The sequence below is a fragment of the Protopterus annectens genome, chromosome 4.part0, assembly GCF_019279795.1.
Source record: "Protopterus annectens isolate FY-2018-M chromosome 4.part0, PAN1.0, whole genome shotgun sequence".
In the NCBI taxonomy this organism is placed as follows: Eukaryota; Metazoa; Chordata; order Ceratodontiformes; family Protopteridae; genus Protopterus; species Protopterus annectens.
The window spans coordinates 740,144,416-740,156,454 of NC_056733.1; the positions used below are offsets into that span (position 1 = coordinate 740,144,416).

At 36.0% G+C, this 12,039-nt stretch overlaps 1 protein-coding gene across 1 annotated transcript in view; it reads right to left on the minus strand.

Moving 5' to 3' along the window:
* The window catches only part of TXNRD2 (thioredoxin reductase 2), a 1,479,392-nt gene that overhangs the window by 296,548 nt on the left and 1,170,805 nt on the right, over positions 1–12,039 (minus strand). The window lies entirely within an intron of this gene.

A 12,039-nucleotide genomic window follows, 5' to 3' on the forward strand; every position in this document is an offset into this window, starting at 1 on the left:
AATGTACTAAGCGCTTTCACCCAACAACTTCAGGGCATCATCAGAGTACTGAATTTACAGACATATAGCCATCCCTTATATACACATTCCTTAATTAGTTAATCAATTGAATAAATTGCGTGCTCTTAAAGTGGTCATAACAGAATAATATATAAAAAAAATATATAGGAAGATAATGATATATAGTAAGATAATGATCTATAAAAATCATAACACACCTATATGAAAAGATGTAGGAAGAATAAATTAAACTAAAACAATACACTATGGATGTACAAATACTAAAAATAACTGTTCTTGTTGCCATCAATTATAGTATTAGTGTGCTAAAATGTACCTAATATATTAACTGTTCACTATAAGCTAACTATCATAAATATATTATCAGAATAATTGATATAATAAATACATAATAATATATAAAATCCATCGTTAAAATCATGAAAAATAATAATTCAAATAAATTGCGATTTAAGTTTTAATACACTGGATATTGAAACATGTTCATTAATACCGGGCAAGATACAGGCATTAAGTCTAAGTTGCCAAAGACATTCCTTGGCCTCCAACATGGTCTTCTCATCACCACCCTTGTGTATATTATGGGGGATTCTATCTATAATAAAAAATAAAAATCTATTAAAATTGGGACATTTACTACTATGTATATATACAGAACTGGTGTTTCTGTGTTTTTTAATATCTCTAACATGTTCAACGATACGTTCTCTTAACTTCCTAATGGTTTTCCCAACGTAAAATGCTGAACATGCTGAGCATGTTGCTAAGTAGACAACCATTTTAGAATTACAATTACAATACCCAGGGCATCTAATTGTTTTACCAGAATTAGAAATAGCAACATATGGACCATCGTTAATATATCTGCCTGTATGACAGGATCCACATTTATTCATTTTTGACATTTTAAAAATATCATTGTTGATGTTCATCTCATAGATTTCCTTCAAATTCCTCCCTCTACTGAAAGTAATCTTGGGGTAACTACCAATGACCTCTGTCAACTCAGCATTATCGGAAAAAACACTTGTCCAAGTCTCGTGAATAATATTAACGATATGAAGAGATGTGTCATTGTATGGTAATACAAAAGTATCATTTCTAAATTTGTTTATTTTTGTGTTCAATATATTGTCACATCCAAATGTAATGATAGGTCTATATATATCAAATGTCTTTTGGTAAAGATCTCCCTTTATCAAATGTCTTTTGGTAAAGATCTCCCTTTTAATATTACAAATAAGTTCATTGGGATATCCCCTGTCAAGAAACATATTCGATAATTTATCAATTTCTAAATTAAATGTGTTGTCATCACTAATGATTCTTGACAGCCTTACCATCTGACCTTTAATCAAATTCCTCTTTTGATAAAAAGGGTGGCAACTATTAAAATGTAAAAATGAATTTGAAAATGTTTTCCTTCTAAAAATGTAAGAATCTATCTCGTCATTGATAAAAGAAAAAACAATATCAAGACATTCACAATTATTATCATAGATTTTACTAGTAAATTCTAAGGAACTAGTTTATGATAGTTATCTTATAGTGAACAGTTAATATAATATTAGATACATTCTGGCACACTAACACTATTATTGATGGCAACAAGAACAGTTATTTTTAGTATTTGTACATCCATAGTGTATTGTTTTAGTTTAATTTATTCTTCCTACATCTTTTCATATAGGTGTGCTATGATTTTTATAGATCATTATCTTAATATATATCATTATCTTCCTATAATTTTTTTTTATATATTATTCTGTTATGAGCACTTTAAGAGCACGCAATTTATTCAATTGATTAATTAACTAATTAAGGAATGTGTATATAAGGGATGGCTATATGTCTGTAAATTCAGTACTCTGATGATGCCCTGAAGTTGTTGGGTGAAAGCGCTTAGTACATTGAATTGATCGTTGTATTTTTTTATTTTCATTCAATAAACCAGTCTTGTACGTTTTGCTGTGTGGCTTTTTAGTTTTACAGTTTTGCTTTCCTTTGTACTTCCTTTTTGCCACTTAGTGTCCGTTTAGACTGGTTTTTAGTTTTTTCACACCATCCGAGTTTGCATTACGGTTTATTTTGCTGTATTGTCTTTTTATTCGTATTTTTTGTTAAATTTGATGTGCTCTTTATCGTTTTATAGTTATAGGTCTCACACACCAGGTTGGAGATTTTGTACTTTGTGCTAATTCCATTATCATGGAACAACTTTTGTTGGAACATATATATATAACGCAAAGATTAATTAAGGCTTTACAAGACAGGGGTGATAAGAGCCCTGTCGAAGCCGAAGTTTTAGTGACTGACTCACAAGAACGACTGTACACACTCCATTCTACCCCAAATACAAGTTTGAATAGACCGTCAGCTAGAAATGGTTCAAGGAGTTCCACTGGAGGAGGTACTAATACAGAAAGTGACAGATTGTGGAGGCCCACCTCCGAACTCAGTTCTGAACACTAGGGACGGACACAATGGAGGCGCGCATGGCATAGCAGTCAGTTCGGAAAGGAATTTTATGGATCTAAAACTTTTTTTAGCAGCACCATCATTGAATAAAGACCAGTTTCCTAAACACAGAGACATGGGCAGTCTCAATAAACAATTCACTGACTTTGAACGAGTTTTAAAGTCTTTCAAATCACTGCAGATGGATAATGCCTTCTTAGAAAGATCAGTAGAATTGAGGCAGGTTCCAAAAGGACTACGTATTTTTAAATTACCATATGGTTACAATGAAGGTACTGTTCTATTTGATGAATTATTACAATTATTTGATAAAACTGGTTTGGAACTTGTTAAATTAATTATACGTAACAACAATACCAAGCTAGCTGCTTTAATTGAGCAATTGTGTTATTTAGATAAAAGTATACGACAGGATTTATTGTTTGAACATAAGTTTCGTTTAGAAAGTATTTTTAAAGAAATGGATACATTTATTAACAAAGGTTTGGATATTAAGAATCACAAATTAAATAGGGACACTAATGACTATAAGAACAGTAAAGTGTACGTACATTTTAAGGAATATAAGAACATGCAACAATTTGCTAAACCTGTTGACACTGATGTTAAAAGGGACAATATTAGATCTCCAACCAATGAACAATCAACGCAAGTACAAAGGGCAAAAAATGATAATTTTGGCCATGAGGAAGGGCAGGGAGTTTTTTTTTAGAAGAACCGACCCTCAGAAGGTCGGAACGATTACGCGACCGCTATGGCGGTCAGCACTATCAACAGAACAGGCATTACAATACAACAGTCCACAGGACCAATTCATGGCACAGACAGATACATTTAATACAGTTAATTCACCTGTTCAGGATGATCTTGAAGTTTTAATATAAATATTGGTGACTTTATAAATGAGACTATTTGTACGAACCAAATGCTTGATGAACCTGAAATTTATGATGTAGGAAGTTTACAGAATTCTGTTACTTCACACTGCAGTAATAACTGTTTTATTGTTACTGATGGTGGTTTCAGTTTATACAATTTTACTGATGGTAATTTTGGACATGATTTTTTAGCCCTTTTTAAAAGAGGTTTTACATTTGTACCATCTTTTAAGCATGACATCGGTAAGGTTTTAATTAATTTAAAACTTTACACTAGACTATTGAATTTAAAATTTTTTTCTCCAATAATAACAACGTTTGTATAAATGATTCTAGTAATTTTACGCTCAAGCGTAGTATTTCATTCATTCCACAACACAATCCTATAATATATATTTTTGAGAAACTCTGTGAGACACAGATTAGGAGAGTTTTAAGGAATGATGTTTATACAACACAGAATCTCCCCCCAGCAGAAATATTTTGTCTAAAGGAACTTACTATGTCTGGGAAATATAGAGTTATGAAACCAGACAAAGGAGGTGGGGTGGTAATCATGACAAACACCGATTATTTTAACAAAATGACTATCATGCTTAGTGATGGTAATACATATGAAAAAGTAACTAAGTATGAAATGTCTAGGGCATATACTAAGGTTGATTGGTTATTATATGAACTCCTTATGGATGGAGCTATAATTAAAGAAAAATATTCTTATTTATCTGTTGAGTTTCCTATTACTCCATCCATTTTCGGAATTCCAAAAATACATAAAGATTTTCACAACCCACCATTCAGGCCTATTGTGTCTGCCAGGGGTTCAAAAACTGAGGCTATTGCATCCTTTATAGATATTCACTGTAAGGAGACACTTAAAAATTTACCTCGTATATTAAAAGATTCCTGGCATTGTTTAGATCTTGTGAGACAATGTATGGTGAAGGTGGGCCCTAATGTTATCATGGCTACCATTGATGTTGTGAATTTATTTACTGTTATTCCTCATGTACAAGGCCTGGAAATGTTTGAGGCCAGTTTATTAAAATATAGTGGCATGAATGTCTCAAAATGTAGACTTTTAACTGAATTGATGGAAATAGTATTGGAGAATAATTTTATATATATGAATAATGGAGAATACTATAGACAAAGTACAGGTGTGGCCATGGGGGCCAGATGTGCACCTATCTATGCTAATTTGGTGCTAGCTAATTGGGAGACAGAGTTGATCTTTACATCAACATATTGGTCTAAAATTGTCTTATATTTACGATACCTTGATGACATCCTTATTTTTTGGGTGGGCAATAAAGATGATTTTGCAGAATTTACACAGTTTTTAGGAATGACAACTAGTTTCTTAGAATTTACTAGTAAAATCTATGATAATAATTGTGAATATCTTGATATTGTTTTTTCTTATATCAATGACGAGATACATTCTAACATTTTTAGAAAGAAAACATTTTCAAATTCATTTTTACATTTTAATAGTTGCAACCCTTTTTATCAAAAGAGGAATTTGATTAAAGGTCAGATGGTAAGGCTGTCAAGAATCGTTAGTGATGACAACACATTTAATTTAGAAATTGATAAATTATCGAATATGTTTCTTGACAGGGGATATCCCAATGAACTTATTTGTAATATTAAAAGGGAGATCTTTACCAAAAGACATTTGATATAAAGACCTATCATTAAATTTGGATGTGACAATATATTGAACACAAAAATACACAAATTTAGAAATGATACTTTTGTATTACCATACCATGACACATCTCTTCATATCGTTAATATTATTCACGAGACTTGGACAAGTGTTTTTTCCGATAATGCTGAGTTGACAGAGGTCATTGGTAGTTACTCCAAGATTACTTTCATTCAGTAGAGGGAGGAATTTGAAGGAAATCTATGAGATGAACATCAACAATGATATTTTTAAAATGTCAAAAATGAATATATGTGGACCCTGTCATACATGCAAATATATTAACGATGGTCCATATGTTGCTATTTCTAATTCTGGTAAAACAATTAGATGCCCTGGGTATTGTAATTGTAATTCTAAAATGCTTGTCTACTTAGCAACATGCTCAGCATGTTCAGCATTTTACGTTGGGAAAACCATTAGGAAGTTAAGAGAACGTATTGTTGAACATGTTAGAGATATTAAAAAACACCAGTTCTTTATATATACATAGTACTAAATGTCCCAATTTTAAGAGATTTTTATTTTTTATTATAGATAGAATCCCCCATAATATACACAAGGGTGGTGATGAGAAGACCATGTTGGAGGCCAAGGAAAGTCTTTGGCAACTTAGACTTAATGCCTGTATCTTGCCAGGTATTAATGAACATGTTTCAATATCCAGTGTATTAAAACTTAAATCGCAATTTATTTGAATTATTATTTTTCGTGATTTTAACGATGGATTTTATATATTATGTATTTATTATATCAATTATGCTGATAACACATTTATGATATATTTATGATAGTTAGCTTATAGTGAACAGTTAATATAATATTAGGTACATTTTAGCACACTAATACTATTATTGATGGCAACAAGGACAGTTATTTTTAGTATTTGTACATCCATAGTGTATTGTTTTAGTTTAATTTATTCTTCCTACATCTTTTCATATAGGTGTGTTATGATTTTTATAGATCATTATCTTACTATAGATCATTATCTTCATATATATATTTTTATATATTATTCTGTTATGACCACTTTAAGAGCACGCAATTTATTCAATTGATTAATTAACTAATTAAGGAATGTGTATATAAAGGATGGCTATATGTCTGTAAATTCAGTACTCTGATGATGCCCTGAAGTTGTTGGGTGAAAGCGCTTAGTACACTGAATTGATCATTGTATTTTTTATTTTCATTCAATAAACCAGTCTTGTACGTTTCACTGTGTGGCTTTTTAGTTTTACAGTTTTGCTTTCCTTTGTACTACACAAGATAACAGGGCTCAATCAAAAGTTAACGTAGCTTTTTTTTTTTTGTCTTGGGCACATCGATTTCAATGATGCATTTCAAAGCTCTTGTAACAAATTTATATATGCATACATACATATTACATGCACAAACATTTTACACATAGACATAAACATGCATATAATGGCACACATACATACGTATGTGTGAGTACATAATAAGCAATGAAAAGAATGATGCAAATCAGAGGCATACATTCACCATTAATCACCACCACAAAAGAAGGGGACGGGGGTTATCAGCTAATCTGAAAGTTCATTTTTGTTTTATGTTTTAATTGTTATTCTTACTAGTAAGTGAATAAGTGTGTGTGGGCTACCTTGATTATTATACTTTCGGGGGGGGGGTAATTTGGCTATGCATTCTAAGTTACACTTTTGGGATGTATAACTTGGACAGGCATTCTGTGCTATACTTTCCACATTGTTCACTTTCCTTCCTTTGTAAAAACTGTGACTAACTTCACCTTAGCAACCACATTTGACTCCTTTAAGGCACACTGCTATGTATATTTGTATATTGGTCTATATCTTGCAGTTCTTCTCTGCACCAGCTTAAACAGTCATTTAAATACATGTGTTTCTTATCTGAAGTTATGGATCTGATGAAGCAATATATTGTGTGAAAGCTCATAACCGTTTCATGTTTTGTTATAAATACATTTATGGTTTTAGCCGTGGTAGTTGGTCTGTTTTATATCTTTTGGCTTGTTTTTGTGTAACAGACCATCCTTTAATCATTTGCTTTATCTTTTTCATTGCATTTAATTACAGAGTAAATTTTTATGACATTCATATTCCTTCTGCTGTAATATCTATTGTTAGTTGTATGTAAATTTCATGGTGACATTCATATATAACTTATAGTGTCTATTGTAATTCTCTTCCTGGTTCCAAGATTTTGGCTGAAAAAGGTCCTCAGACCAGACCACCTACCCAATTAAACCAGCCATGTAACATGGACCGGAACACCAAAGGCGGAGGTGTGTCCATATTCATTAAGGATATCCACACCTCCTGGCTAGCTGCTCAGCATAATGCATCCAAGGTTATCCAAGTGCAACTAACTCTGGACAAAACTCCAATCCAAATTGTAGCTTGCTACAGATCCCCCACCATGCCCCAAGATTCCCACTCCTCTTTTCTTGATGCACTGGAAAATATTACGGTTCAACCAAACACCCTAATAATGGGCGATTTCAACTACCCCACCATTAACTGAGAAAACTACTCGTGTACCGACTCCTTCACACAACGCTTTCTGGAATTCATAAACTCCATTGCCCTGGATCAACTTATCCACACCCCCACCAAGGGCAAGAATATCCTAGACCTAGTCATTACCAACATGAGTGACTGGTGTTCCACACCTTAAGTCAACTCCTCGTTGGTCCGATCCGACCATAAGCTAATCACCCTTGATATACACATCCTGCCCCCACCCCCCATTAAGGAAACCACGGTAAAAAAATTCTCCAAAGCCAACTTCATGCTTCTTAAGACAGAGGTGGTGAACTTCATGATACCCATGCAGATGGACAATACAGTTACGACTGCTGAATCCTACACAAATCCACTCTATAAGCACTTACACGAGTGCATGTATTGTGCTATCCCAAATGGAACCAAGACGCTATCCTCCAAAAAAAAAAAAAAAGGAAGCCAATCTGGTGGTCCCCTGCCATAAATAAACTGTACAATAGAAGGAAGAAATTGTTGCAAAAGAGAGTAAAATCCCATGAGTGGAGGAGCTCCCTAGTCAGCCTCAGTAAGAAGCTGAGATCCCTTATTAGATCCTCCAAAGCCAGCCATGAAAACAAAATCGCCACTGATTCTAAGGGCAACCACAAAGGATTCCATAGCTATGTCAAGAATCTCAATGGCGACACCCACATCTGCTCTGAGTTACAGCACAACGGCACGAAAATTACAGAACCAACTGATATTGCCAACATCCTGGCAGACAGGTTCGGTGCTAACTTTACCCCTCCCACCCCCTAAAGGGCCCATATCTATACAGGAAGAATGCAGAGTCCCTGTAATCACAACTACGCAGGTAAAAGCTACACTTTCTAAAGCCAAAAACACAGCAACCACGGGACCGGACAACATCCCAGGCTGCATTTTACACGAACTGGCTCCCCACCTAACCACCATGTTCAATCATAGCCTCACATCAGGCTTTGTGCCCACTGAATGGCGTACAGCAACAGTTATCCCACTCCACAAAGGAGGAGCCACCACTGATCCCGGGAACTATCTACCTATTAGCCTGACGAGCCTGGTCTGCAAGGCCATGGAATGTATCATCATGGAACTCATAAACAAAGACATTGGTAACCTCCAAACTCTGAATCCCACCCAGTTCGGGTTTGTGAAAGGCAGATCATGCCTCCTGAACCTGATCGACTACTTTGAAGCAGTCACCAAAGCTGTAGATGAGGGTAAGGTGGTTCACACAGCCTTTCTTGACCTCACCAAGACTTTCGACACCATCCCCCATTCTGGAATTATAGCTAAACTCACTAAACTAGGTATAAATCCCTACATCACAAGATGGGTTGCCAGCTTGCTCACTGACAGAGCCCACACTGTAAAAGTTGCACACACCAAATCTGACCTCAAACCAATGACAAGTGGAGTACCACAGGGTTCAGTCCTGGGACCTCTCCTGTTTGGTATCTACTTCTCTGAAGTACAGGCTAACACAGAAGGCCTCTGGCTAATGAAGTTCGCAGATGACTGCAAACTAGGAACCATAGTCGAGTCCCCAAATGATGTGGAAATCCTATGGAAGGGCCTCGCGGAGACAGATGCCTGGTGTCAGAGCCATGGCCTCAAGCTCAATGCCAAAAAGTGCACTGTCACCCACTTTGGTAAAAACTTTGTACCCATGAACTACTATAGACAGCAGTCTACTTAACACCGAATGTGTGATAAGAGGCCTTGGGACCCAGGTGGGCAGTAATCTCTCCTTTGATAGTCACACTGCCACAGTAGTCAGGAAGTCCTTCTACGTGGCACACCTCATCATAAAAGGGTTCTCATCCAGGAAAAAATAGATCATTGTTCCACTCTACTCGACACTCATTAGACCCATTATAGAGTACAACGCCCCTTTTGGAATGTACCTCACAAGACATCTGCAGCAGCTGGAAAGGCCACAGAAGTACCTCACAAAGAGGATTACTGGCCTCAAACAGATGCCCTACACTGACTGTCTCAAAAAACTCCAGCTTTACTCTGTAGCATATCGCCTTCTCCAAGGTGATCTCTGCCTAACATATAAAGCTATGTCAAACCCAAAACTGTTGGACATGCTACACCTAAAGAAATCCCAATCCCTCAGCTACACAATCTAGGGACCTAAACTTTGTCACCACAATAAACAGGACATGCTGGAGGGATAGATTCCTGTCCCAGAGACTTCCCATACTCTGGAACAGGCTACCCATCTATGTCAAGCACAGTTCTTTATTAGCACTCTTCAAGAAAAATTTTGATGAGTGGATGGGAAATAGGAAATACACCCCGGGGATCACTTGTGTGCCTCTGGTCGACAGTGGCACAGGAAAATAACTTTCTTGGGTGACTTAAGCCAGGGAACCTTGTTGGCTAGGCTTATGTAGGCCGTCAGGCCGATAGCCTAGTACCTACCTATGAATACTCAAGTCATTAAAATATACACAGACCATAAATAAAACCTTCTTCTCAGAGAGCTTGAAAACATTTATTGGGTTTGCACATCCCTTAAATAAGGGAGGGTTGTTCTTTAATCCATAATCTTACAGAAGAAAGCCAGAAGTGAGTTATGAAGTTCTGCCCTTTCTCAAGTATGCACTTCAAGTTAGCACCTTGTGAATTCCCACCTTTGGATGTAGTACATTAAGTGGTACATGAACTTAGAAATTTTAACATAGTTAACCAAATATTAATGCTCATGTAGGAAAATCTAGACAACCAAACTTCAGTTAAAAACTGCTGTGTTCCTTTTTCATAGAAATTGTTGAAACCTGCTGCAAAGATATTAAATTATGCAGTTTATTTCTGGTATGCCAAAACATTCATACATCACCACAAACAAGCTTCTAGTAAACTGAAGGAAATACATGTGCTAATTTATACGTCAGCAGCAATTCTTGTCACATTTTAAAGGGCAGGACAACGCTACTGAAAAGTTGAAAAAAGTAAAATTGTATAAAGTTGCACTTATGCATAACAGTACAAGTTCAAATTCCTTACTAATGCAGGAACATTTAAGCTATGTAAATTGCTTCCTGCCAAGGCAACAACAACCAGCCAGCTTCAAAAAGCTCTGGCTACCTTCTCATTCCTTCACTCTGACTGCAGACTAGCTAATCCCAAGGAGGGAAATCAGCAGCCAGAGTGAAGATGACTTCTGGACTTTTGCCCATACAATAACAGAAATGTCGAACAATCCTGAAAGAACCAACCAATAACAGCAATAAAAAATAAAACAAAACACAATTCTACTTTATTTCCTAATTAGATTTATAGAATAGAGGGCTAGAGGGTGGGTGTGGCTATTGAAGCAGTAAGGAATTTAAACATTTACTGTTATGTGCAAATGCAACTTACACATCTGTACTATGTTAATCATTCCCACTGCTGCAGTAGCCTTTCTAAACTGGGAGGAGGAAGGGCGTGGATCCAGGAGCCCGTTCAGAATGGTCCTAGCAAAGCTTGACCTGGAAAGTAATGGAGTTCATAATGATTTCTAAAAGTATGTACAGAGGACCATGTAGCTGCCTCCAGAATAGTTCTAGTGTCCACCTCTTTCTAGTATGCCAAAGACAAGACTTTAGTAGAATGCGCCTCGATACTGCCTCAAATGGATTTCCCATGGTGGGAAAAGCAATAAACAATACCATAGGGCAACCATATGGAAGTTGTCGGTTTAAACATAGGATGTCCTTTGTTTAGCCCTTAGTTGGAAATAAATAGCTGGTCAGCTTTTCTAAAGGGGTTAGTTCTGTCAAGATAGTACCAGAGTTGCTTATGTATGGCCAGAGTGTGCAGAATCCTTTCTCCCTGTTTGTTTAGGCTCTGAATAGAAAACTGGGATACTGATGACTTGATTCAAGGTAAACTCTGAAAACACCTTGGACAAGAATGAGGTGTTTGTTGTTAAAGAAATCTTATCTCTATGGAAAATCTGGTAGGGCTCCCCCACCATCTGAGCTAGTAACTCATATACTCTCTTTGCAGATGTCAGAGCAAAAATAAATGCAGTCCAAGTCAAGAACCTTAAATCAGCTTGATGAGCAGGCTCAAAAGGTGACAAAGTCAACTTCTCCAGCGCACAGCTGAGATACCAAACAGGAGAGACCTGTTTACCAAGAGGTGTCACTACAAAGTGTGAAGAAAAAGTAACATCCATGGGCAGATGTAAAGAAATGGCCTCAAGATGAACCTCTACAGAGAAAAGGGTAATTCACAAACATTTAAGCACCAGTGGTACAAAATACCTGATGAGTCCCTGGTTATTGGTTAGGTACCAGCCAGAAAATTGATTCCATTTACCCACATAGGATTTTCTAGTCAAGCCTCCTTTAGTACCTGCTGCACATTCTCATGAAAGAAGTGCCTAAAGGTTATCAGAATTGAATCATCCATGCAG